The following is a 25,292-nucleotide window of genomic DNA, read 5'->3' as shown; positions in this document are numbered from 1 at the left end:
ACTATTAAAGTGCGAAATAAAAATACACTGCTCTAACAAGTATTCTTTAAGCCAATTGAGATTCCAACCTATCTAAAACAATTTTAAGCCTAAATCAATGTTTTTAAGTGATTCATTAAAAAATGTTGATAATTGGGGTTGTAGTATTTATTATTTTCATAAGTATGATTCATGTTGAGTAAACTGACGAATATTTCTTCCAATTAAAAATATTTTGGCTAATACTCTATTAAACTCACAAAACTGACTATATTTTGTCCAATCAAAAATTTTCATCCAATGTGCCATCTTAACTAAAAATATGCATGAAAAAAACACAACATAAAGTATATTTGTTTAAAAAAAACACTGAAAGAAGAGAAAAAAATTACTAAACATCTCACGTTAACTTCAGTTTTGACATTTATTTTCTTTGAATGCATGATGGAACAAAGTCTTTCTAAGAAAAAGAACCATCAAAGCAAACAAGGCAATCTTACATCACTCAACTTATCTAACAAAGTATTTGCTATAAATAAATTCCAGAATGAGAAATATAAAAAATTAACCCTAAATTACATGATTCTCACAACATTCATCATTAAAAAATATATCTTGAATGAAAACTCTGGAATGTTTTGCTCAATTTGATCCCCCATTGATATATTCACAACCAGTTACAAACCTTAGAAAATTGACAAATTGCCACTGACCTTCGCAGTAATTTGTTTTCAGTTAATACTTTACAAAGAAAATTAATAAACTACTAAAACATCTCATGACCTAATCTCAGATTCTGTACATAAAAGCATCAATGGTTAGTTCTAAAGAATGTTTATGATGGAAGGCTTCTCTTAATATAAGTATGGTATTTACTACTTTTAGTTTATTTAAACAGTTCTATATTATTTTTCTATACCAGCACAGCTTAGTTGGTCTGAAGCAAGAAGTAAACTTGTTTAATTTTTAAGTTCACAGTTGAATGGCTCCCAGCCGATAGGGCATCCAGCTGTAAAAACAATTGCTCCAAGTGTCTCCAAATAGCCATAATCCCTCTCCCCTCAACAATAAGAAACAAAAAATGTTGATATAACACTAAAAAAATAAAAGAGAAAAAACATCCTTATTAGGTGGCTCAATGGAATACAGTTTAATGGTCTTCAATTAAAACTGTTTGTAACAAGAAGAGACAAACATAGCTGAACAATGATTAAATCAGCCAAACGAAGCCAAGGGAGACAACCCAATGTCCACAGACATGACACCCTGAACCTACCCTTGAAATCCAGGAACCATAATCCACAAGAGAAAACAGCTGTACCATGAACTTTTGAAAGTCTTGTTAAAGATGCACATCTCCCAGTTTCACTATCTTCCCTGTGAAGAAGACAGATCTAATGGCACGGATGACCTAAGATGACTCATTACCAATTCCCAGCCACCGGAATCAGCCAGAAATCCAGTCTGTTGGAACTGCCTTTTGACCAATTATCACAGTTTCTTGGGGCTTTTTTTTTTCTTTCTCTCAGAATAACCATCCTCAGAGTTTATCTTCCTTGTCTCACTAACAAAGTAGCAGAGAAGTGCAGAGAAGACTTCCACTACCCTACATTCTGTTGAATATGTTTTGATGAAAACTACGGTTCTGTCACTCCTAAAAGTTGTCTTAATGAATGCTCATTTACCATCTCCTCTATTTCTATGCACACCAAAAACAAAAGAATTGTTTTTTTTCCATTTGCAATAATGCCAAATGTAGGAGTTGCTTTCCACACTAATCTTAAATTTGATTCCTCTAGAGCATAATTTCAGTAGTTTGCTATTAAGGGACTTTAAAAAATTTTTTTTTATTTTTATTTTACACACACACATTTGTACTCAAACCTCACCCAATTCTTTTTTTTTTTTTTTTTTGCTTTTTCCTAGCATGCAGCTTTTCACAACTCACAAAAGAAAAAGACAAAACCAAAAATCCTCAAAATCAAATTCATGAATAAGCTTTTACAATTTTGTTTAACACACACACACACACACACACACACATGTAACAGACCTGAGAAAATTAATCATAAAAGGCTTGTGAGAGAGAAAAAAACTATTTGTTAGATATAATGCATTTAACATATTTCAGCTGAAAATATAAAACAAATATTAACAACAATACTGAATCAAATAAAGCTGTAAATCTTTGCCTTTTCTTTCCCAAACAACAGAGAATGACAATAAATTTCCAGGAATATTACAACAATTTCACCAGGATCTTTTAGTATATACAGCCTGAAGGCTTGAAATGCAGAACAAAGGGTCGTTTGTTAAAGAAAAGCATAAGAGCACAAATGTATATAAAACATAAAAGATAATAGACTACATATCATCATCATCATCATCATCATCTAACGTCTGTTTTCCATGCTGACAGAGGTTGGACAGTTTGACCGGAGCTGATAAGGCCAAACACCACACCAGACTCCATTGTCTGTTATGGAATGGTTTCTAGGATTGGATGCCCATCCTAATGCCAACCTCCACAGAGTGTACTGGGTGCTTTTTATGTAGCACCAGTACTTTTATGTGAATTTATATATATATATATATATATATATACATATACATACCCATAAATCCAAAATGAAGTACATTCTAAAGCATTAAAACAATAATACTTAGAAAGTCATAAATTATGGTCGGTGAGAGAGTGACCAATTAGTTTTGCACCTATATAAAGCTCTTCAATGTATAGGTGACTCATGAAACTTGTTAACCAGAGGCACACAACCACTCTACAACTGATAATGGTCACACTCCGATCAGCCATAACATACAACCCTTTATATATATATATAAATATATATATATATATATATATATATATTTATATAAATTCAAAAGGATATCATGAACAAACATCCTAGTTGGTCAAACACCAAAAACGTTTGTTTATTTTATCTTTTTGAATATATTTTCTTTGTCTCGGTTTTACTTGAGCACTTCTACCTGCGGCCCTATATTTATTTTTTCTGGTTTCTATTAGAAAAGCAAAATTATAAAAACTATATATATATATGTGTGTGTATAAGATTTTACATAGGCACAGATGTGACAAGAAGCTTGCTTACTAACCACATGGTTCCAAGTTCAGTCCCACTGGGCAAGTACCTCCAGTGTGAATGCCAAGCAGTACAGCATTTCATTTCCAAATTTCTGGTAGAGTGAATTGCATCATGGTTATATTTTTCTTACAGATGGTGCCCAACTGACCCCACTATACTATGTAATCAACAAAATGAAAAACAAACAGTGCACATCTGCAAAATTAAAACAATGAAATAACGACAATTTACCCATCCCACCCTGTCTATATGACTGTCCTCTACTTTCTTCTGCTACATCTTGTAAGGTTTTGATGGGCCCAGCACTATAGAAAACATTTGCCCAAGGTGCCACACAGTGGGAGTGAACTTGAAACTATGTGGCTGTGAAAAAATTTCAACCACACACCCATACTACATACATATCATCAACATCAAGGTTTTAGGACTGCTTTTTCATGCTGGCATGAGATGGGTAGGGCTTTTGGGGGCAGTATTTTACAAGATACTGTTCCCGAAGGCAACTCTTTACATTTTCCACATATGACAAACAGGTATGGGATATACAATTTTGCAAAAACAAGATATACATTGATAAACACACACACGGATTATTAAATAGCCTTTCCATGTTCCCTGAAGCTAACTTTTACAGCTGTCTACAAGCACTTTCTTGGAGCTTACTCCCACAGCTGTCTCTCCATTTGTGCACATTTCAGAAGGTGATGGATCCCCTTCACCTCTACCTCCAAATACCTAACAAACTTTTGGCATTAACAGATAAACTTCCCACACTATTAGTTTATTAAATCAAGGGTTTATCATTGCCATCTCACAGGAATGGTTTATTTTGAGAAATAGCAGCCAAATCTCTCTCAAACCACATCCTTCTGTATGTCAAGAAAGATCAAGAAAGATAAAAGAAAACCGAGAAACAAATAAACTAAAGAGTTGTCAGGAAAGGAAAGGTTTAGAAATACTTTTGCATCAAAGCAAAATGTTTTCATCCTTTCTTCAGCCTACCTAAGCTTTCTTCTTCTTCTTCTGTCAGCCTCTCTCTCTCTCTCTCACTCACCCTCTCTCTCATAGTGGATTATTTAGAGAGAGTGATAGTGAATGAGAGATGCGTAAACAGAGGGAAAGAGGAAAATGCTAGTGATTTCAGCAGTATTGCTGACATAAACAAATTGCTTCAAAACTCTTCTTGAACAATGTCCCAAATCAAACTCTAAGGCTTGAATAATGGTGAATATATATATATATATATATATATATATATATATATATATATTATATATATATATATATATATAGAGAGAGAGAGAGAGAGAGAGAGAGAGATAGATAGATATTAACCAATACAACAAGCCTCTGATATCAGAAAACATGGGATGGTCACAACTTGAAGGCCTTTTTAACCATAGGTTTATTCCATTAGGATTGATTGGGATTAAACAACAAGCACAACAACAACAATGAAACCAGTAAAGGAATACAAAACTGAATGAACCCAAACGGGATTATCAACGGTTTCCAAATACAGAATTCCTTAAATAAAATCCTATACAAACAGCACCAACAACTGATGCGTGTGTGATGTTCTCCAGGCATTAAAAACAGTGTCACGTTAATGGAAGCCTCCTTTTAATAACTTAACACAAGCATGCTGTAATTGTGCATACCTACGTTGCCCAAAAGTAATGCAGGCAAGTCAAGTATATTCATTACGTTAAACATAGTCATCGTACGCAAGGAAATTAGATAACATTTTAAATGACAGATGAATTTTACCTTCTAACAAGATTAAGATCAACAACTAAGCCAAACAAAAAAAGAAAAGATAAAGTTAGTAAATTATGTAGGTGTAGGAGTGGCTGTGTGGTAAGCAGCTTGCTTATGAACCACATGGTTCCAGGTTCAGTCCCACTGCATGGCACCTTGGGCAAGTGTCTTCTACTATAGCCTCAAGCTGGCCAAAGCCTTGTGAGTGGATTTGGTAGGCAGAAACTGAAAGAAGCCCGTCGTATATATATGTATATATGCTTGTGTGCCTGTGTTTGTCCCCCCAACATTGCTTGACAACTGATGATGGTGTGTTTACGTCCCCGTAACTTAGTGGTTCAGCAAAAGAGACCGATAGAATAAGTACTGGGCTTACAAAGAATAAGTCCTGGGGTCGATTTGCTCGACTAAAGGCGGTGCTCCAGCATGGCCACAGTCAAATGACTGAAACAAATAAAAGAGTAAAGAGTACCCAACAACAGTGTTTTCTTATTTAATGCATGTTTTTATGTATGTAAGCATCCGTGACGGAGACCCCTACATGGCAGGATCCCCTGAAATAAAATATCCTCATCGTTTTAAGGTCCACTTTTCTAAGCTTGTATGGGTTAGATGATATTCATTAGGGCAGCAGAGTTCCACCAGTTTCTATGTACTAATTCACTCAGAAAGCATAAACCAACCTGAAGCTACGGAAGGAGATACAAGCTGAAAACGTTGTGTATAGGGACTGAGCTTGAAACCATGGGGCTGGTTGCAAAATGAACTTCTTAATAAAGCCATGCCTGCATCTATTGTATATGTGTGTGTGTGTGTGAAGGCACATGGCTTAGTGGTTAAGGTGGTGCACTCACAATTGCAAGCTCAGGGTTTGATTCCCAGACCCAGGCATTGCATTGTGTTCTTGAGCAAAGCACTTCATTTCATGTTGCTCTGCAACAATTTCCACATTTGACATGTGGCACCTGTTGCACTTGTACAGGTAATGGAGTTAGCTTAAGTCTACACAAACATTTTGGTCACTATAAACAAATCCTTTGTGTGGTTGTTTGGTAAGAAATTGTTGAACCCTCATATGTCACCTAACAACACAAGAGTCTCTTTTACTTGTTTTAGTCATTTGACTGTGGCCATGCTGGAGCACTGCCTTAAGTCGAGCAAATCAACCCCAGGACTTATTCTTTGTAAGCCTAGTACTTATTCCACCGGTCTCTTTTGCCGAACCGCTAAGTTACATGGACGTAAACACACCAGCACTGGTTGTCAAGCGATGTTGGAGGGACAAACACAGACACACATATGTATACATATATATACGACGGGCTTCTTTCAGTTTCTGCCAACAAAATCCACTCACAAGGCTTTGGCCAACCTGAGGCTATAGTAGAAGACACTTGCCCAAGGTGCCACACAGTAGGACTGAACCGGAACCATGTGGTTTGTAAGCAAGCTACTTACCACACAGCCACTCCTGCACCTATATATAGTCCATCATATATATATATAACATGCCAGTGCCATGGTATATATATATATATATATAATATATATATATATATACATACACACACACACATGTACACAACATGTGAGCGCCATGGTAAAAGCACTCATGCTGGTACCATGGTAAAAGAAGCACCTGTTCTGGTGCTATGTAAAAGAGCCACTATTCTGGTACTATGTAAAAATCATCCAGTATGCTCTGTAAAATAATTCACATTAGAAAGGACATCCGCCCATAGAAACCACGCGACAAAAGACGAGTGAAGCCTAGTGCAACTTTCCAGATAGCCAGTTCCTGTCAAACCATCCAAACCATGGAAAATAGACATTAAATAATGATGATGATGATTATATATATATATATATATATAAATATATATTGCAGACAAGAAGTAATCTTTCTGCTGTTTTACATGGTTATACTTTGTTCGAAATATCACTTTCATGTCTGTAAAATACAAAGAACATTCAACACTTCCAAATAAAAGCTTGTTTACAAAATGTTGCTACATATATATATAAATTAAAGAATGTAAATTTAATCATATTAATGAATGTATTTTTATTCCACTCACTAATAAAAAAAAAAAAACTGGCAAAACAATTATCTCCTTTGCCATAGAGAACAGCCAATTAACTGAGAGATTACTTTGATATAAAAGTTCTGACCAAGCAACTGTAAAACACTAACAATGAGTGACAACGGCTGCAAGTGTACACATGCTGTAGATTGATGCCTGAACTTATGTGTAAAGGAATAAATAGTTCACAAGAAATGACTGGGGGGTTAAAGGTCATTGCCAAGGAACCAATGGATGTTTGTGATACAAATGTTTCTGATTCAGGCACAAGGTCAGAAATTTTGAGGAGATGAGGAGAAGTAGTTGATGCCATCAATCCCAGAACTTGACTGAAACTTTATTTCACTGACCACACCAAAAGAGGGTGGAAAGCAAAGTTGACCTCAGCAGGATTTGAACTCAGAACATAAAGAACCAGAACAAATACTGGAAAGCAACATACTAATAACTCTCTGCCAGCTCACCTGGTGGTTGAGATTGCAGGACAAAAGGTGACATTGGCAATGTTTGCAGAAAGACAAAAAGTTTAGATTATTCTCAACTTTTTCCACATGTATATAAATTCTGACCGTCGAACGTTGGGTCTCACAGAAGGCAATGATGAAAGACCGAGACCTCTGGAGATATGCTGTGACTGCAAAGACCCAACAAATAACCTGAGTTCATGGCTGTTTCCTACACCAACTTCACATAGAAACCCCAGCCCATCCAAAGTGCCTTGGATCACAGGACGGCCTGCTGTGCTTACCTTGGATCGTAGGGCGACCTGCTGTGCTTGAAGAGATCTAATGAGTCAAGTACATCAACATCAAAAATCAAATGGAAATTGTAGTTGTGATACCTGTGCCAGTGGGACATAAAAAGCACCATCCGAACGTGGCCAATGCCAGCGCCACCTTGACTGGCTTCCGTGCCGATAGCACATAAAAAGCACCAACCAATCGCAGCTGCTGCCAGCCTCCCCTGGCACCTGTGCCATGGCACGTAAAAAGCACCCACTACACTCACGGAGTGGTTGGCGTTAGGAAGGGCATCCAGCTGTAGAAACTCTGCCAGATCAGACTGGAGCCTGATGCAGCACCTGGCTTCCCAGACCCCGGTTGAACCGTCCAACCCATTCTAGGATGGAAAACGGACGTTAAACGATGATGATGATGATGATGATTTACTACCGCTGCTATTTCTCCATCTCTTATACCAACAGACCCCAATCGTTTCTGCACCAGGGACCAGTTTCATACAAGACAATTTTTACCACTGACTGGCTGATCACACACATAACAAAACATAATAAAGTGCATTATATATAATTTAATCATTACGTATATAATACAAAAACATGCTACAGACTGCAATGGTCAATAAAATAGAAATAAAATTTATCTGTCTGTGGGGTCCGGTACCAAATGATCCACAGCCCGGTACTAATTCATGGCTCAGTAGCTGAGTCTTATATTACGTATGAACTGTAAACAATAACACCTTTATCATAAAGAAATACTTTCATTGTATACCTCCCTATATTCCTTACTCTTTCTTCCTATAAAGTTAATAATAATGTAATTTGATGCATTAGAAATCAACTGCTTCATACTGATGATGTCCAGCAAGGCTGAAATAACACTAATGCAAACACTAACGAAATCTAGGATGAAAAGAAAATTTTAATGAATGAAAATTCAGTCACATTAATGAATGTAGGTTTTATTCCTCCTACTGACACCCAAAAGGAAAAAAAAAGGGATTGGCAAATGATTCTCTCCCTTGGCAAAGAGGAGAACAGCCAATCGATCGAAGGATTATAGAGATACAAATATTCCAGTTATAGAGACGAAAATGGGGGGGAGGGGAGGGGTAGAAAATAATTATAAAGTATATAAATATTTAAGGAGTAATTAGATCTATGCGTGTTAGAAAACATGGTAGAGCTGCATAAATGTAATGAATTATACAATATGAAGAATCACACACCTCAATGAGATTCAATAGAAGAAACACAATTTGTATTATGTATTTATGACTTGATACGGTTCAATAATACACTTAAAAGAGAATTAAAAATAAGATTAATAGCATGATACCATGTAAAAGCATAAATCATAAGTGATGGAAAGTAAAGTGAAGCAAAAACAATACATTGATGATGCAAAGATGAATACATCAGAGAGTGAGATATCAGAGACTCAACAACGTCAGTTGAATATTATCCAAGACATTTTTTAAAATATGGACAATTTTACCTCTCAACCTTTGATCTTACTCACTCTATATTATCCTACTTACTTATAATCCTTACATGTAACTCTTTTTCACTGCCACCAGCTGTAGCAAATTAATAATTTTCTGATAAAAAGAAAAAAGGGATTTAAATGCAAAGGAAACAATTTTCCATGCATTTTGTTTTTTTCTATCAAAATTAATTGCAGGTTGGGCTTCAGAAATCCAGATAGTGCCTAAGGTACCAAAGATACAAACATCTAAATTGATTGATATGCAAAGACAAAGTCTAATTCTCTGTAATATATTTTGCAAGATGAGTCATGACTTGTGACTCTATTTGAGATCAAATATATTGGCATCAGTCACAGAAATACCACATTCTTTCCCAGCAACCTGGGAAAATCCTGCTTAGAAAAATTATGTGCAAGAAGTTATTCACCAAACACTGTGACTGCATTATCACTGCTAGCATTTCAATGGAGATGTTGGTTAACATTATGATGATTTGTCCAGACTACATGAAGCCTGAGGATATTGTACGAAGAATGAGGAGCACCGATCCAAGCTCCTAAGATTTCTTTTATGCAAATGATCTGTCTGCAATACTAACTACAGATGACACAAGCCAAATAGTCTGTATGTTCAAGAAACAGGACCAGTTATTGCTTATGAAGACCAAGGAGTTTCCTGGCGAAGACTCTACCACTCAACATAAACTAATGATCAACACATAACATAAAGCGCCCAACAGACTCATCGACACGAGATTGAGACGTAGCATAGACGACGACCTGCTGTGAGGCAACAGAGCAGAAAAACATAGCTGTGACTGGAGTAAGGTTCCACCCAGATGGAAGGTAACATGATAATGAAACAATATGGTAGACAAACCCACAGAAGTTAAGGGACTAGCCTAGGCAGAGAAGAGTTAAGGTGGGAGCAAAGAGCAATACCAAGTAACTGCATGAGAAGTTAAACATCAGATGTATTTAGTAAGAGAAGTTAAAAGTAAGAGATTTGCAATAGGAAGTTTTCTAAATGGCAAATCACTTTACCAGAGAGAATTGAAATGTAGGAGGAGAGCGGTGTGTCAGAATAATTGCAGGGCCCAGCTCTCACTGGTACCAAAGCAGCATAGATGTGCAACTAGAGGAGAACCTACCAAGCACATTCAACAGAGGTTTGGCCATTGAAGCTAACAGAAAGTGTGATTAAGGCTTGAAAATGAAATGAAGGATGGAAGGCAGGCAGACCATCGTGTTTAGGGACAGAAACTGAAATACAAGAATCCCTCACCATTCCGTGGTTCACCTATCACAGTTTATTATTTACACTTACGTTCATTCCTCTGGGGTGTTGTTTTGCATTTATAATAAAACAAAATTATTAACAAGTTATAAAAATAATTTTAAAATATATATACAATACAGTACTGTTTCTACTTTGCGGATTTTCATCTACAGCAGGGTGGTTTTGGATCATAACACCCATGACAGTGGAGAGATTACTGCACTAAAAATACCTGGTCAAGTAGGATTCATGCAAAGTCAATTAGGTAATACAGGTGAGTGTCACTTTGACTGGCAAAGCAGTTTTTCTTAACAGCAGGTGCAAAACGAAATGAGCTGCTCCAGAAAGAAGCAACTTTAGGGACATCAAATTTTTGGACCAAGTTACAAAAGCAACACAAGGAGTTATAAGCACATCTAATTCAGTAAAACATTAGCTTAGATTTATATGTAATTCAGATTTGAGTCAGGACAAGGTACAACTAATACTCGTTTTCTAATGAGACAACTGCTAAAGTTCATAGCTAAGAAGAGCAAGCCACTATATAAAGATAATCTGGAGAAGGCCTTGTCAGAGTACCAATCTTTGTAATTTGGTGGTTGCTGAGAAAACTAGGAACAGGCAAATGTTTTTTAGAACCAAGCAGAAATTAAACATGCAAGCAGATGCACATAAGGGGTTGGTTCTCAGCTGCATTCTGTTTATTATAGTTCTCCAAGATAAAACAGAGTAGTATAACTCCAGCACACAAGTGACATATCTGAATCAGTCGAAGATTTAGAAAGAAAATTCTAAATTTGAAAGGAAGGCCTAGAATTAAGGGGTTTCAATAGAAACGTAGTAAAATCTTAAGTTTTAATTAGTTGGAATGAAGACAAGACCCAACTCTCAGAAGGAAAGTAGTCGCACTTGATATGCAAAAGTGTGTAAGTAGGAATTCCATTCTAAGATATGGAAAAAGACATACTGGTAGAGGAGAGATTTTGTATGTAAGGGATGATGTTTGAGTACAAAGTGCAATGTTACATGAGAGCAAGACATAGGCTGTGAATGTGAAGGGTTTAGATAGGCTGTGAATGTGAAGGGTTTAGACAGGCTGTGAATGTGAAGGGTTTAGACAGGCTGGAAAGAGATGAGGAGAGCATCATCTTCTGGATATATCATTTTCTTACTAACAATCTTCATGTAACTATCAACCTCACTCTCTTCTGCTAGTCTCTCCTCTATCACCCTTTCACTCTGGTGATCTTCCATCACTCACTCTTTTTATCTCTTGAGGTCAAAACAAACTCTCTAGTAGTCATAACTGAATGAAAACAACATAACACGGAGAAGATTCTTTAGTTTTACCAGGTACAAGACAATGTACCCCAGTACACTCTGTAAAGTGAGTGGTTAAGAAATGAATGGGGATAATGATGGAGTTGAGAGGACAAGGCAACTTCTCTAATGCTGGTTACATGATAAAATGCCAGCACATTTTATAAAGTCATAAAGTAACTGGCAAATGAATGGAGATAATTTGGGGCCAAGAGAACTCTTTGTCATACTGAGGGTGCCACAATAAAATGTACACAGTATTTTGTAAAGTGGAAGGTGATAGGAAAAGCATCTGGCCATAGAAAACATATCGAAAATGAGACATCTAAGCAAAGCTTGGCCACTAACCCAAGTAGGAAAGGAGAAACTTCAGATGAGGATTTGGCCCAAAATGACCTGTTCAACTCATGCCAGCATGGAAAAGCAGGTGTAAAAATGATGATTTTATTGACAGTTTGGATCCTTTCTCAGTTGCTATTTGCAGCATCAACCATTATTATTTTTTACATCATTTTTAATTGCTTTGGGCAAGATGTCCCATTTTATTCAAAGTTACTGCTTGCAAGATGGATTAAGGGACCACATCTCATTTGTGCATTTCATTAAAGCTTGGGTTCTATGGAAGGATGCCCTTCATAACACTATCTACATAACAGAATGCAGTGGGATTATCTTACCATGGCACCAGCACTACAGTGGTTGTCATAACCTCCCCAGCCTACATTTTCTACACTCATTGTGAAACCACTTAATAGGGTGTATTGGGTACATTTCATCAAGTTACCAACGCTTGTAAGGGGGCGGGGACCTTGCACCCTGCAAGACAAAAGGATCCTCACTGCTCAATATTGTCACCACTTGTTTCATGAACAATGGTCAATAAAATGTATAGAAAATAAGGCAATTGCAAAAGATGGACATGGGTGATGTTGAAGAAGTGGCCAGAGTATGAAAAGGAAAAACAGAGTGATTGGAAGACAGTATGACAGGGGAGGGGAATGAGGGAGGGAGAGAGAGAGAGAGAGAGAGAGAGAGAGAGAGAGAAAGAAAGAGATGTGTAGTTGTGAAAACGGTTGGAGATAAGAGTGTGATGAATGTCAATGAGTGACCAGAGAGAGAGAGAGAGAGAGAGAGAGAGAGGAGGGGGTAGTATTTGCTGATGAGAGAGAGAATAAGAGCTGTCTAGTCAGAATAAGAATGGCAGCTACAAACAGATCCAAAGCAATCACACATTATATTCAGAGGGACAAGGAAGTATGGAGAGATGTAGAAGGGATTTGCCCCGGAAGAGATCTAAAGTTTTCCTTCATTAAATGGAGGGCAAAGAGTGCAGTGAACAAAAGCAAAAGGTTCAATGTCGATGTATATGATAGATCCCAGCCTCTATCACAACCTGACAAACATTTCACCAGGCTTTACACAGGTGGTCAGACCTTCTCCAGCACAGCATACCTGCCAATCATTACAGACCTTTATCAACTCCTTTGTGAAATATCATTTTGAGATCAGCATTCACCAGTGCATCCCATATCTTTCTTGATCTCATTCTTCCTCAGATGCCATTCACTTTCAGCAAACAACACATCCTTGTGTGGCTGCCATCCTCCACGTGCATCATATGTCTACATCATATGTGCAATCTCTTTTGCACACTACTGCTGATTCCTCTTACATTCAACATTTCTCTCAGCTCATTTGGACTCCATCACTATCACACTTTCAGTGGAGTACATTCCCTTATTTCTTTCTAATCTCACAAAACCTTTCTTTCCAGAGCCCAGGCCTCATTACTATACAGCATCAACTTTATACATAAGCTTCATAGTGTGTCCTTCACTGACAGGGAGAAGCCTTTTGTGGCCAGCAGAGCTAATAGCTTCTTGAACTATGTCCAAACTGTTCTTACTTTGAATGCTAGACTTTCACCTACCTCCATTGCTAATTAGATCACCTAAATAACAGAAGCTTTTAGCTACTACTTCAAGGGAGCCTTTGTAATAATATGATTTTATATATATGGCTTACGGCCATATCACGTTGAAAGCACCGGTTCTCGGCCGATCACTAAAGTTAAGCAATGTCGAGCCTAGTTAGTACTTAGATGGGTGACCACTTGGGAAACCTAGGTGCTGTAAGCATCATACATTTTTAGGCGCAGGAGTGGCTGTGTGGTAAGTAGCTTGCTTACCAACCAGATGGTTCCGGGTTCAGTCTCATTGCATGGCACCTTGGGCAAGTGTCTTCTACTATAACCTCGGGCCAACCAAAGCCTTGTGAGTGGATTTGGTGAACGGAAGCTGAAAGAAGCCCGTCGTATATATGTATATATATATATATATATATGTGTGTGTTTGTGTGTCTGTGTTTGTCCCACCAACATCGCTTGACTTTTGGGAATAATAGTGAAGTCAATAATATTGACTCAGTCATTTAAATGGTTCTTGATTTTATCAGCCGAAGAAGGATGAAGGGCAAGGATGACCCTGGTAAGATTTTAACTCATTCCTAATAAAGGCACACAATCAACATTTGAATTAGCCCCAGTATTTTAACTCCTGCTTCTTTTATTGACCCCAAAGGAAGAATGAAAAGGCCAAGTTTATCCTGAGAAGGAGCACATTTTAAATGTCAGCTAAGTATGGTTAAACCAAAGTAACATGTGCATCACTGTAAAGTGTCACGCCAGCAAGAGACATCCCTCTGCGCATTTGCTACAAAACACCAATGTACAACAGCACAGCAGAGTACTGTTCATGTTAATGGGATGAGGATGAAGCTGCTACACAAACATATCTCACTGCATCCTCTCAAAAAAAGAAAAAGAAAAAGAAACAAAGAAAGAGAAAGTCATCTGATTTATTGAGAAATCTTCAATCATTAATACAACCCAGCAATGTGTTATATCTTGCTCTATTCCGTTTTTTTTTCATTCTTACTAGGAACCAGAAAGCTACGTACCATCTGCTACACCCACCTCTTCTCTTCATATGCCTCATTCCCTTAACCCTGCACTAAACAACAGCATAACTGCCGCACTCTGAGATCTTCTCTCCACCCATGTTTTCCCAAAGGACATCATCAAATAGTACAAGTTCAAGCTAAACAACAACTGCATTAACCTGTCTGGGGAATTTGAAAAGGTTAACGCTGTGGAAACTGCCCCTCCTCCAGAGGTTGAATATCAGCAGTGAGATGAGGAGGAAAACATTCATATCATGCATCCACAAGTGTACTCTACTAATTGTACATTTAAAATTAGTGTGTGTGTGCACGCGCGCGTGTGTGTGGTGTACGTGGTGTGTGTGTGCATAAGTATGTATACATTCACACAGACTTTTAAAAGCTTCAGTCACTGAGCTGTGGTCATGCTGGGGTACAGACTTCAAGCATTTCGATCAAATGCATTGACCACAATACTTGCCCAGTATTTACTTTATCAGACTTGTAAGCTACAAAACCTAATTCGACTTGGATGTAAAGGTAGTTTCAAAATACCACATGGTATTACATTTTGTTTGATGCACCAATTCCACAATCCTTGACCAATGTACACACATACACACACATTATAATATTAAAGAATACAGAGAAACTGAATCACCAGCTAGCCTTTAAAGAGAAAAATTGGTGCCACAAAAATAAGCACCCAATACACTCTGGAAAGTGGTTGGCATGGAGAAGAGCATCCAACTGTAGAAACCATGTCAAGGCAGAGAATGGAGCTTGGCACAGTCTTCTGACTTGCCAGCTCCAGTCAATCTACCCAGTCCATACCAGCATAGAAAACAGATGATGACAGTGGTGATGATGATGATGATGAAGATGATATGTAGAGGTACAGGCGTGGCTGTGTGGTAGGAAGTTTGCTTCCCAACCACATGGTTCCAAGTTCAGTTCCACTGCGTGGCATCTTGGGCAAGTGTCTTCTACTATAGCCTCAGGCCAACAAAAACTATGTGAGTGGGTCTGGTAGACAGAAACTGAAGGAAGCCCATTGTATATATTTATATATATATGGTGGTGCCCAGCATGACTGCAGCTTTGAAGCTGAAACAATTTAAAGATTAAAGACTTAAAGGTGTGTGTGTGTTTGTCTTTGCATCTGTGTTTGTCCCCACATTACCACTTGACAACTAGTGTTGGTGTGTTTATACCACCATAACTTAGCAGTTCAGCATAAGAGACCGATAGAATAACTATTAGGATTCAGAAATAAGTCCTGGGTTTGATTTGTTCAACTACAAACCCTTCAAGGCTGTGCTCCAGCATAGCCACAATCAAATGGCTAAAACAAGAAAAAAGATTAAAACGATACATACATACATAAACGTGCCACATACACATTTATGCCTCTGATAGTAATTGATTCCAATAAAGCTAAGATGTGTATGTGTGGTGAAGTGTGATGCTGGATGCCATAAGAACAACAGAGGAAAATATGCATCCACTCAGGATAAAAGTCTCCATCTCTATACATTGGGAAGTCAAAAATGGCTGTCAACATCAAAGTAAATCAGTTGATCCCAGGCTTAAAGTAAAAGAGATTAGTTGGGAAAGGAAAAGGATTTCGAACATAGATTACTGCAGATAATAAGAGAACGCCTGGCCAAGAGTTGATGGTCACCTTTACTTTGGTAAATTTGCTCTTGGAATATTTCAGTTGTGCTGCCCCAAATAGAAATATCAGAGACAGACAGACTGAAATGTCAGCTGCTAATTATGATTGACTCATCAACTTCAGTTGCTCACCAAGATAACTGGAGCATGTTGGCATTCCTCTATATATATATATATATATATATATATATCACAAATTAACATTTAAGCTGTTGAAAATGATAAGTTCTAATAAAAAGATGGGGAATTGAAATACATTTAAAAAGCTGATAAAGGAAGATGAAAATAGGATTGTTTTTAAAGTCGTGAGATGTCTGTGAAAATGTCTGGAAGTCTCTTAGAGCCCTGCCCACTTTTCAAGACAGCAGTATTTTAATAGGTCAACCTCCAGTCGCTGTTTCCAGCTATGTACCAGGTTGGAGTTTGGGCGTTTCTTGTAAGCTTTACCAAGATAGTACAATAACCTGTTAGCATTCAGATTGCGCCATCTGGTGCGATGCCTGTCTATTCACATTGCTCTGAATTACTCGGGGATTATCTTGTAGCTTTGAGATTTCAAAGATTGTTTATTTTTAGTATGGCATTGTAAGGTGGGTGTGAAAGTCAAGATCTGGCCAGTTTGAACATAAAACAGGTAGAATATTTGGGCTGGATGTGGTTAATTCAATGTATTAGGATTTATCAAAGATTGTGGTCTAGTTGATTAATACCTTGAAAAGAACACTGGAGTTTCATAATAACAAAACCAAAAAAAAAGTAGTCAAAATTATTATTGTTTAGGGTATGAGTTGATTTGATCGACAGAATCTGAAAGAAGCTTGTGATGTAGATATGCAAGTGTGCATGTGTTAATGTCTTCTTCTCTTGGTAACATGCAATGGTTGTAAACAAGCATCACCATTATACAAGCAGTGTTGTCTGCCTCCAATCTTCCATGAAAATAAATCCAGCTATGAGTTAAATATTACTTTACACAAAAACAAATAATGGCTGGCAACAAGAAGGGTCTCTAACGATGGGGAATTTGCCTCAACAAATTCTGTCAAATCCATGAAAGCATAGAGAAATGAACTTTAAAATGATGATGATGATGATACACAATATATGGGTAGAGGCAAGGCTAAGAAGGGGTTAAGAAGTTCACCTTTTAAACATGTGGTTTCAGTTTCAGTCTTACCTTTGGGAAGAGTCTTCTCCTCTAGACCCAGGGGCAACCAAAGACTTTTGAGTGAATTTGGGAGACAAATACTGAAAGAAACCTCTGTGTATGTGTATGCGTGTGTGCATGTGTGTGTGTGTGTGTGTATGTAATCATTTGACATCTGTCTTGCATGCTGGAATAGGTGAGATGGTTTGACAGGAGCTAGTAAGCCTGAGGACTGCACCAAGCTCTGTTTTGGCATGGTTTTTATTGCTGGGTGCCCTTCCTAACATTAACCACTTTACAATGTGTGGGTGGTGGTGGTGGTGGTGGCGGTGTCACTTCTCCCATCAACAACCAAGGCCCTCACTTAGCACTGTCAAAGTCATGTGAAATAAAAGACCCTTTATTTGTAAAACAAGGCTTAGCAACAGGAAGGGTATCAATACCTCAATAACATATTCATCTAACACATGCTAGCATGGAAAAAAAAAGTGAATGTACAAACAAGTAGATATATTTTATCTCTTACTTGTTCCAGTCATTGAACTGTGGCAATGCTGGAGCACTACCTGGAAGGTTTACTTGAATAAATGGACCATTGTACTTATTTTTTATAACTAAGTACTTATTCAACTGGCCTCTTTTGCTGAGCCACTAGATTACAGGGATGTAAACAAACCAACACTAGCTGCTGCCAAGCAGTGGTCAGGGATAAATACAAACACAAAGACGCACATATATCGTTGTATAGCATCTGATGAAATCAGTTCTCCCTGGCCAAAGCTTCATTCTCTTTGGTGAGCAGAAAAGAAGAACCCTCCACTCGGTGTCATCAATAAGAAAATCTATAAATGACGGCCTTCTTTCAGTTTCTATCTACAATGTCCACTCACAAGGATTTGGTCAGTTCAGGGCCATAGTAGGACACGCCCAAGAACCATGTGGAATGAGAAGCAAATTTCTTACCATGCTACCACAAAGACCCGTCGTTGCCAGGTCATAGTGCTAGTGCATGTATATATGTGTATATATGTGTACATATTACATGTAGATCTATATATATATATATATATATATATATATCTACACATAAAATGCAAAATACAAAGTTATATCTTGATATCGCTAGTGATAACAATACTCAAAATATATAACAGACTGGAATTGTTAGCCCGTCTCTTGTAATTTTGATCAATTGTATCTTGTCCTTCCTCTTGTATAGAAGTGTAGCTACAATCCAGCCTACCTCTACTTCTGGGGGTGGGGGGGCATTTTAAATTTTTTTCCGGGACATCTTATGTCCCAGATATAAAGGTAAAAATAAAATATTTCCACTTTGCAAGTTCAAGTCGAGTACTCCCTTGCACGCTCCATTGACTCAAACCTTTCTTCTATTGTGGCGAATTTACCGCCTCTGATTAGATATCTTTCATAGTCGCACCAAGACACTTTTCGAAGGTGCTTTCCTCCACGTGTTCAAATCTTTTTTCTCTACATTGTATACTTTACAGACAACAAGCGACGCGTCATTCTTCGTTGCGGTGACCCTCGCGTAAGTCTCCATGACTGAGGGTCAACGCTCCTTCTATAAAAAGTAACGACACGCAGCGACAAGCATCTCGCGCGATTCGATCATGTTTCGTCTCTTTCAACAATTTTTCACTTTTTTTCACTCTTTCACACAAAAATAACGTCTGACTCTGACAGCATAATATCAGGTACTCAGTAGAAGCATCTTTCGAGAAAACAGACATTACATACAGCCAAACTTCATATAGATACTTAATGCTAGCTAATTAGCAAATAATCTAATGTAAAAGCCGTGCACACCTCCATCTGGACTATTCCATTTCTGCACTTAAATTTTATTTTTTATTTATTCCCATTCATGTGAAACCACTGATTCAAGTTCAAGTCATTGATGCAATTTTATACCAATTGCTATAGTTTTACTTTTGTTATGTTACGATAATATTATACTTTAGTTTGATTTTAATTATTACTTACTACATATAATTCAATTGTTATTATTATTTTTATTGTTAAAGTGAAAATATCTGACATAAAATAGAGAAATGTTTTTGTTTCACTTTTAACATGAAATACTGAAATAGTGGAGAAGATATGATATTGCTATAGGCTTGCTCTAGGTAAGAAGTTGAACATTTTTTTTGCCCATGAAACTACATGGACCCTAAGTAAGGCATGTGTAAAATTTGAATGAAATTGGTTGTGTAGTTCTCAAGTTTTCGGGAAACACACAGACAGACAGACAGACAGACACATATTCTCAGTTTTATATATATAGAGATATATATATATATATATATACACACACAGTAATGCCACGATATACAAGGTAATCTGTTTCCGGAGACTGCTCATAAAGTGGAAACTCAAAGCAGAGCAATAATTTCCCACAGTAGCAATGAACATTTTTTGCCGTCACTTGACTTTGTTGCTATATGCAGCTGTGAAGCTGCGTCAGAACCAGTGATGCCACACACACAATGGCTGTTTAACCTTTTCATATTTATTATAAAATAAAATTTGTAGACCCGGGGTCTTGTAAAGTGGGTCCCCATAAAGTGAGGTATTACTGTATACACACACACACACACACACACAGGAAAAAGACTGTATGTCAAAGTAAAGCAGTGCATTTTTGTTGTATCATATATATATATATATACTCATTCATATAAAATGATACTGCTAAAATCCTCAAATATTACTTCCTACGACTAAAGAAGCATAGAAACACAGAGCAGATATTTTGGGATGTCTTATGCAGTGTATTATCCAGTCACAGCTGAAATTGATTTTTCAAATATTTATATCACATTATTAAGACTTATCACCATAAACAACAATAACTTAATAAATGAATTTTTCCCAGCTGGTACAAGCTGAAGAAATTTGCTAAAAAAAATTCTGCCTTTCTGTGCCCCCTTAAATTTTATCATCCAGATTGATAAGAATGGAAAATAAGACAGAAAAACCGAAAATCTAATTTGTGAATCCTACCTTTCTGAAATTTAATCTACGTATCTAATCCAAGATTTATATTTCTCTCCTTGCTCCATTTGTTTAGCGTCAGATTCTACCGTTTGGTGATAATTTGCATCTACTTTTAAACCAACACACTGTAACTGATCTTCCTGCCAAAACCAGTTTTGATTCATGAAAATAATACTTTTTATTTCACCAAAGAAATACAGTTCTACATGGTAAGCATGTAAGCATAAATTCCAAACTGAGGGTAGAACTGATCTGAAAACCTCCCCATTCACCCATTCAAACCATATACGCAGAGAATGTAAACCAAAATTTCACTAAATTCAATTTCTTTAACATTTAACATTTATTCATGGACAAATAAGAAAACTTTCTACTGAATTGCAGAATATCCTAAACATTTTCAATCTCATTCTTCAGAAGAATTATGTAAATTAATATCAACACCAGTTTTATTAAAGAAATAATTATTACTTAATCATCACCAATATAAAATCATTAAATTTTAGTTTTTACATGAATACTAACATTTTGGAAATAAATCATATTCTTTGATTAGAATATAATTCTGGAAGACAAACACAAAGACATACATACAAAGATATATACATCATCATCATCATCATCATCATTTAGCGTCCGCTTTCCATGCTGGCATGGGTTGGACGGTTCAACTGGGGTCTGGGGAGCCAGAAGGCTGCACCAGGCCCAGTCTGTTTCTACGGCTGGATGCCCTTCCTAACGCCAACCACTCCGTGAGTGTAGTGGGTGCTTTTTACGTGCCACCAGCACAGGGGCCAGGCGAGGCTGGCAACGGCCACGATCGGATGGTGCTTTTTACGTGCCACCTGCACGGAGGCCCGTTGGGCGGCGCTGGCAACGGCCGCGTTCGGATGGTTCGCTTACGTGCCACTGGCACTGGTATCACAGCTACAATTTGCATTGATGTTGATCGATTTCGATTTTGATTCTGATTCTCACTTGCCTCAACAGATCTTCACAAGTAGAGTTTTGTGTCCCAAGAAGGAAAGGCATGTATAAGTGGACTGGCTACATCCCGGGCAGAGGCCATGGGTTATGGTTTCACTTGTCCTGCCAGGTCTTCTCACGCACAGCATACTTCCATAGGTCTCGGTCTCTAGACATTTCCTCGGTGAGACCTAAAGTTCGAAGGTCGTGCTTCACCACCTCGTCCCAGGTTTTCCTGGGTCTACCTCTTCCACAGGTTCCCTCAACCGCTAAAGTGTGGCACTTTTTCACACAACTATCTTCATCCATTCTCGTCACATGACCATACCAGCGCAGACGTCTATCTTGCACACCACAACTGATGCTTCTTAGGTCCAACTTTTCTCTCAAGGTACTTACACTCTGTCATGAAGGGCTTCTTTCAGTTTCTGCCTACTAAATCCATTCCCAAGATTTTGGTCAGACTGAGGTTATAGTAGAATACATTTGTTCAAGGTGCTGCACAATTAGTTTGGTCAACAGGATGACAGACTGCTAATTAAAGAGCTGTGACAGTTCTATCCTTTCACTATACTGACTCACTCCTCCAAAATATAAATAAGTACCATAGGTAAGTATAACTGACTATGATGAAGGGTAGAGAGCTGTATACAACAAATGAGTTGCTTTGTTAGGGTGCAGTTCAATACCAACTGGATGCCTCCCCAATGTAACAGAATCAATTGTTAATTTTGATGAAACAAACTTATTTCATGCAATTACCTTTCAGCACTATAAACGAGAAGGCATAATTAAATCCTTCGGCATTTCACACACAATGTTTTAATATTTGCAAGATCGTAACAGACAAACAGTGAAATGACTTTTAAAGATATGTAAGACTGAAGCTTATAAAATAAGGAAACAGCTTTAAAGAAACATATTTTCCACTGTTTCAATAGGTTTGCAGAAGCTGAAAACAAGTGGTCAGCCAGTCGACTAGAAATAGCAGCCAAACTCCCTGAACAAACAGGAAAGATCAAATCAGTTACATCTCTCTTGTAAACATTTTTAAGAAATATGGAAACTAATAGGTTAGTGACATAACTTATCTTTCATTTCAGTTTCACAACTGAATGGTAATAATAATAATAATAATAATAATAATAATAATAATAATAATAATAATAATAATAATGATAATAATAATAATAATAATAAAATGGTTTCAAATTTTGCCACAAGGCCAGCCATTTTGGGGGAAGGGATGAGTTGATTACATTGACCCCAGTGTTCAACTGGTACTTAATTTATTGACCGTGAAAGGATGAACGGCAAGGCAAAGTCAACTTTGGCGGAATCTGGACTCAGAACGTAGCAACGGGCGAAATACTGCCAAAGCTAATCATTTCACCTGGCATGTTAATGATTCTATCAGCTCACCACCTTAATAATAATAATAATCTTGCTCCAGTAATAAGACTTTGAAACAAACGGAATCAATATTGTTACAGCATTTATGATTTTAAAGAAATGAAGATAATGTTGTTCTTATACAGATAGGAAAATTTATCACCAATTTTCACCTACCACTAGCTTTATCTGTATCATTTACAGCAAATCAAAGCACTCTTACATTATGGAACCACAAATTAATGTGAATATCATTCTTAGAAAAGTGAAAACAGAGTATGTTATATTGTCAGATGCTGCTATTAGAGAGAAGCGTTTAAATATATACAAAAGATCTAAAGATATATGTAATTTTCACAAAACATATTTCCCAAAGTTTGATATTTACTAAGCCCAATTAGAGGAATAAAAAAAATTATGTAGAGATAAAAAAAAACTCCAAGCACTTTCTCGAATTTTATGTTTGTGGCAAGTTGCTCATTAGCAAAAAAAAATTAGGATTTCAGAATTTTTGACAAAGAATTGTAGTAGTATGTATGGAGTCTGTAAATCTGAAGATGTAGATGTGCCTCTACATCTACAATACATTAAGGTGATGTTGAGTCAACCTGTTATTCAATACTTGTGACTCCAACTGATTGTATTGAGTCCTACTCCCATCATTTGTTCATCTACACCCTCTCTGTTTATATGGGACATATATACATATATACATACACCTTATATATACATGTATACCTTACCCTACAAGCAAATATTCCGCATACTGTGGGGCATTCTTAGTTCCCACTCCAAGGGCCATGAACATGAAAAACTTTTTCAACCCAAGTTTTGACTAGGACAAGAATTACTGCTATTTTTACAACAGCCATAAGATCAACTGGGTAAAATTTGACACTTTTAAACGTCCAGTGGCAAAGAACCCAAACCACATAATATTCTTTTCATCCCTCTCTGATGATTGGTGAGATTATATCATCTCATCTGGTATGAAACTGGTAAAGTGGCTGATATGGTAATATAATATCGTATTTAATTAACTAATCAATTAATAAATAATAAATCATAATTAATTGATATATATATATATATATATATATATATATATATATATACAGAGAGAGAGAGAGAGAGAGAGTTTGCAAAAATTATTCTGCAAATAATTTAAAGTTATTTGAAATTTTTATTCTAGAATTTGCTTAAAATTAAACTTTACAATAAATGCCAAGAATAGATCAAAATGTAGTTTTGAAAGGCAACAATTGCAACCCAAAAGTATGCCCAAGTACAAATGGTATCTCCTGGTGAAATCAGTGAGCATAGATTTTCTTTTACAGCAACATACTAAATAGTGGCAGGTCCAAACTTTGTTACTGTCTCAAGAATTAACAGAAAACTCACAGGTGCAGCAGTAAGTATAAACAGAGATTATTTGAACATGTGCACCTGCTACCACTGCAACCTATTACATCGTGTAACAATTTTTTTTTTTTCTGTCTTGGGTCAGTAAATGTTATTTTCTATTTGCTGCTATTTAGAAATCAAAGGAAATCACTACCATTCCCTTCAAACTTTACTTTTCTGACTTGGACACCATTGTTCTGAAACTGACCTATTTTCCATTACATTCCAGACAGATTCAGTTCTAAGTTGTTGAAGCAGAAATACCATTATAGTAACTATTCTGCCCAATACCACAGATTTGCTTCTCAGTTGTTTGACCATAGCCACTTGAGCATGATGTCCCTTAGTGGCTGACTATATGTGCAGCTCTGATCACGAGCAGGAATAGTTGAGGAGCATCATAGCCATGTGCTGAGAGGGATTCTTTGGGGTTTGAATAAACATCATTACAAAAAAAGCAAATAGAAAATAACAGTTGCCACCCAAAGACAAAAATCGTGTCACACAGTGTAATACGGATTAATTAGTTGCAGAGAACAATAGAACAAGGCTTGATAAAGTTTGGTGTAATGCGCAGGCATAGAAACTCACATAGAAATACTTTGATAGAGAAACAGTGACAACAAGCCACAGCATGTGCAAATAGGTTCGTTTCTTTAGCCGACTTTAAACAAAATCAATAGAAAATGTTCTGGTTTCAGTGATTTTTACAAGATTAGTCTTGATGAATGGTTTCCGTCTGAATAGTCTGCTTAAGAATCAACCAACTAACCATAAAGTGAACGGTGTTTTATTAATCAACAAAGTAAACTGAAATGCATGTGTTGTTGAAGGTAAACTGCAACAGAGGTAAGAAAGAGGCAGGAATCTGCATCTGACTATATATGATGGCTTCATTGGTTAAGAATGATTGTAAATGATCTTTAAAACATGTAGAGTTGATACTTTTAACAATGCTTAGAGATATCAATGGATTACATACTA

The 25,292-nt window shown here is 37.0% G+C and overlaps 1 protein-coding gene and 1 non-coding gene across 6 annotated transcripts in view; one reads left to right on the top strand and one right to left on the bottom strand.

Annotated features, from left to right (window-relative positions):
• The window catches only part of LOC115216435, a 469,531-nt gene that overhangs the window by 186,457 nt on the left and 257,782 nt on the right, over positions 1-25,292 (bottom strand). The gene's annotated exons all lie outside the window — the stretch shown is intronic.
• LOC115216894 lies at positions 13,784-13,902 on the top strand. The gene has a single exon (XR_003882126.1). It is a non-coding gene; the product is annotated as a 5S ribosomal RNA (ribosomal RNA).

The sequence above is a fragment of the Octopus sinensis genome, linkage group LG10 (assembly GCF_006345805.1).
Source record: "Octopus sinensis linkage group LG10, ASM634580v1, whole genome shotgun sequence".
NCBI classification, from domain to species: domain Eukaryota; kingdom Metazoa; phylum Mollusca; class Cephalopoda; order Octopoda; family Octopodidae; genus Octopus; species Octopus sinensis.
Note: the sequence above shows the minus strand (reverse complement) of the source record. Positions and strands in the feature narration are given on the sequence as shown.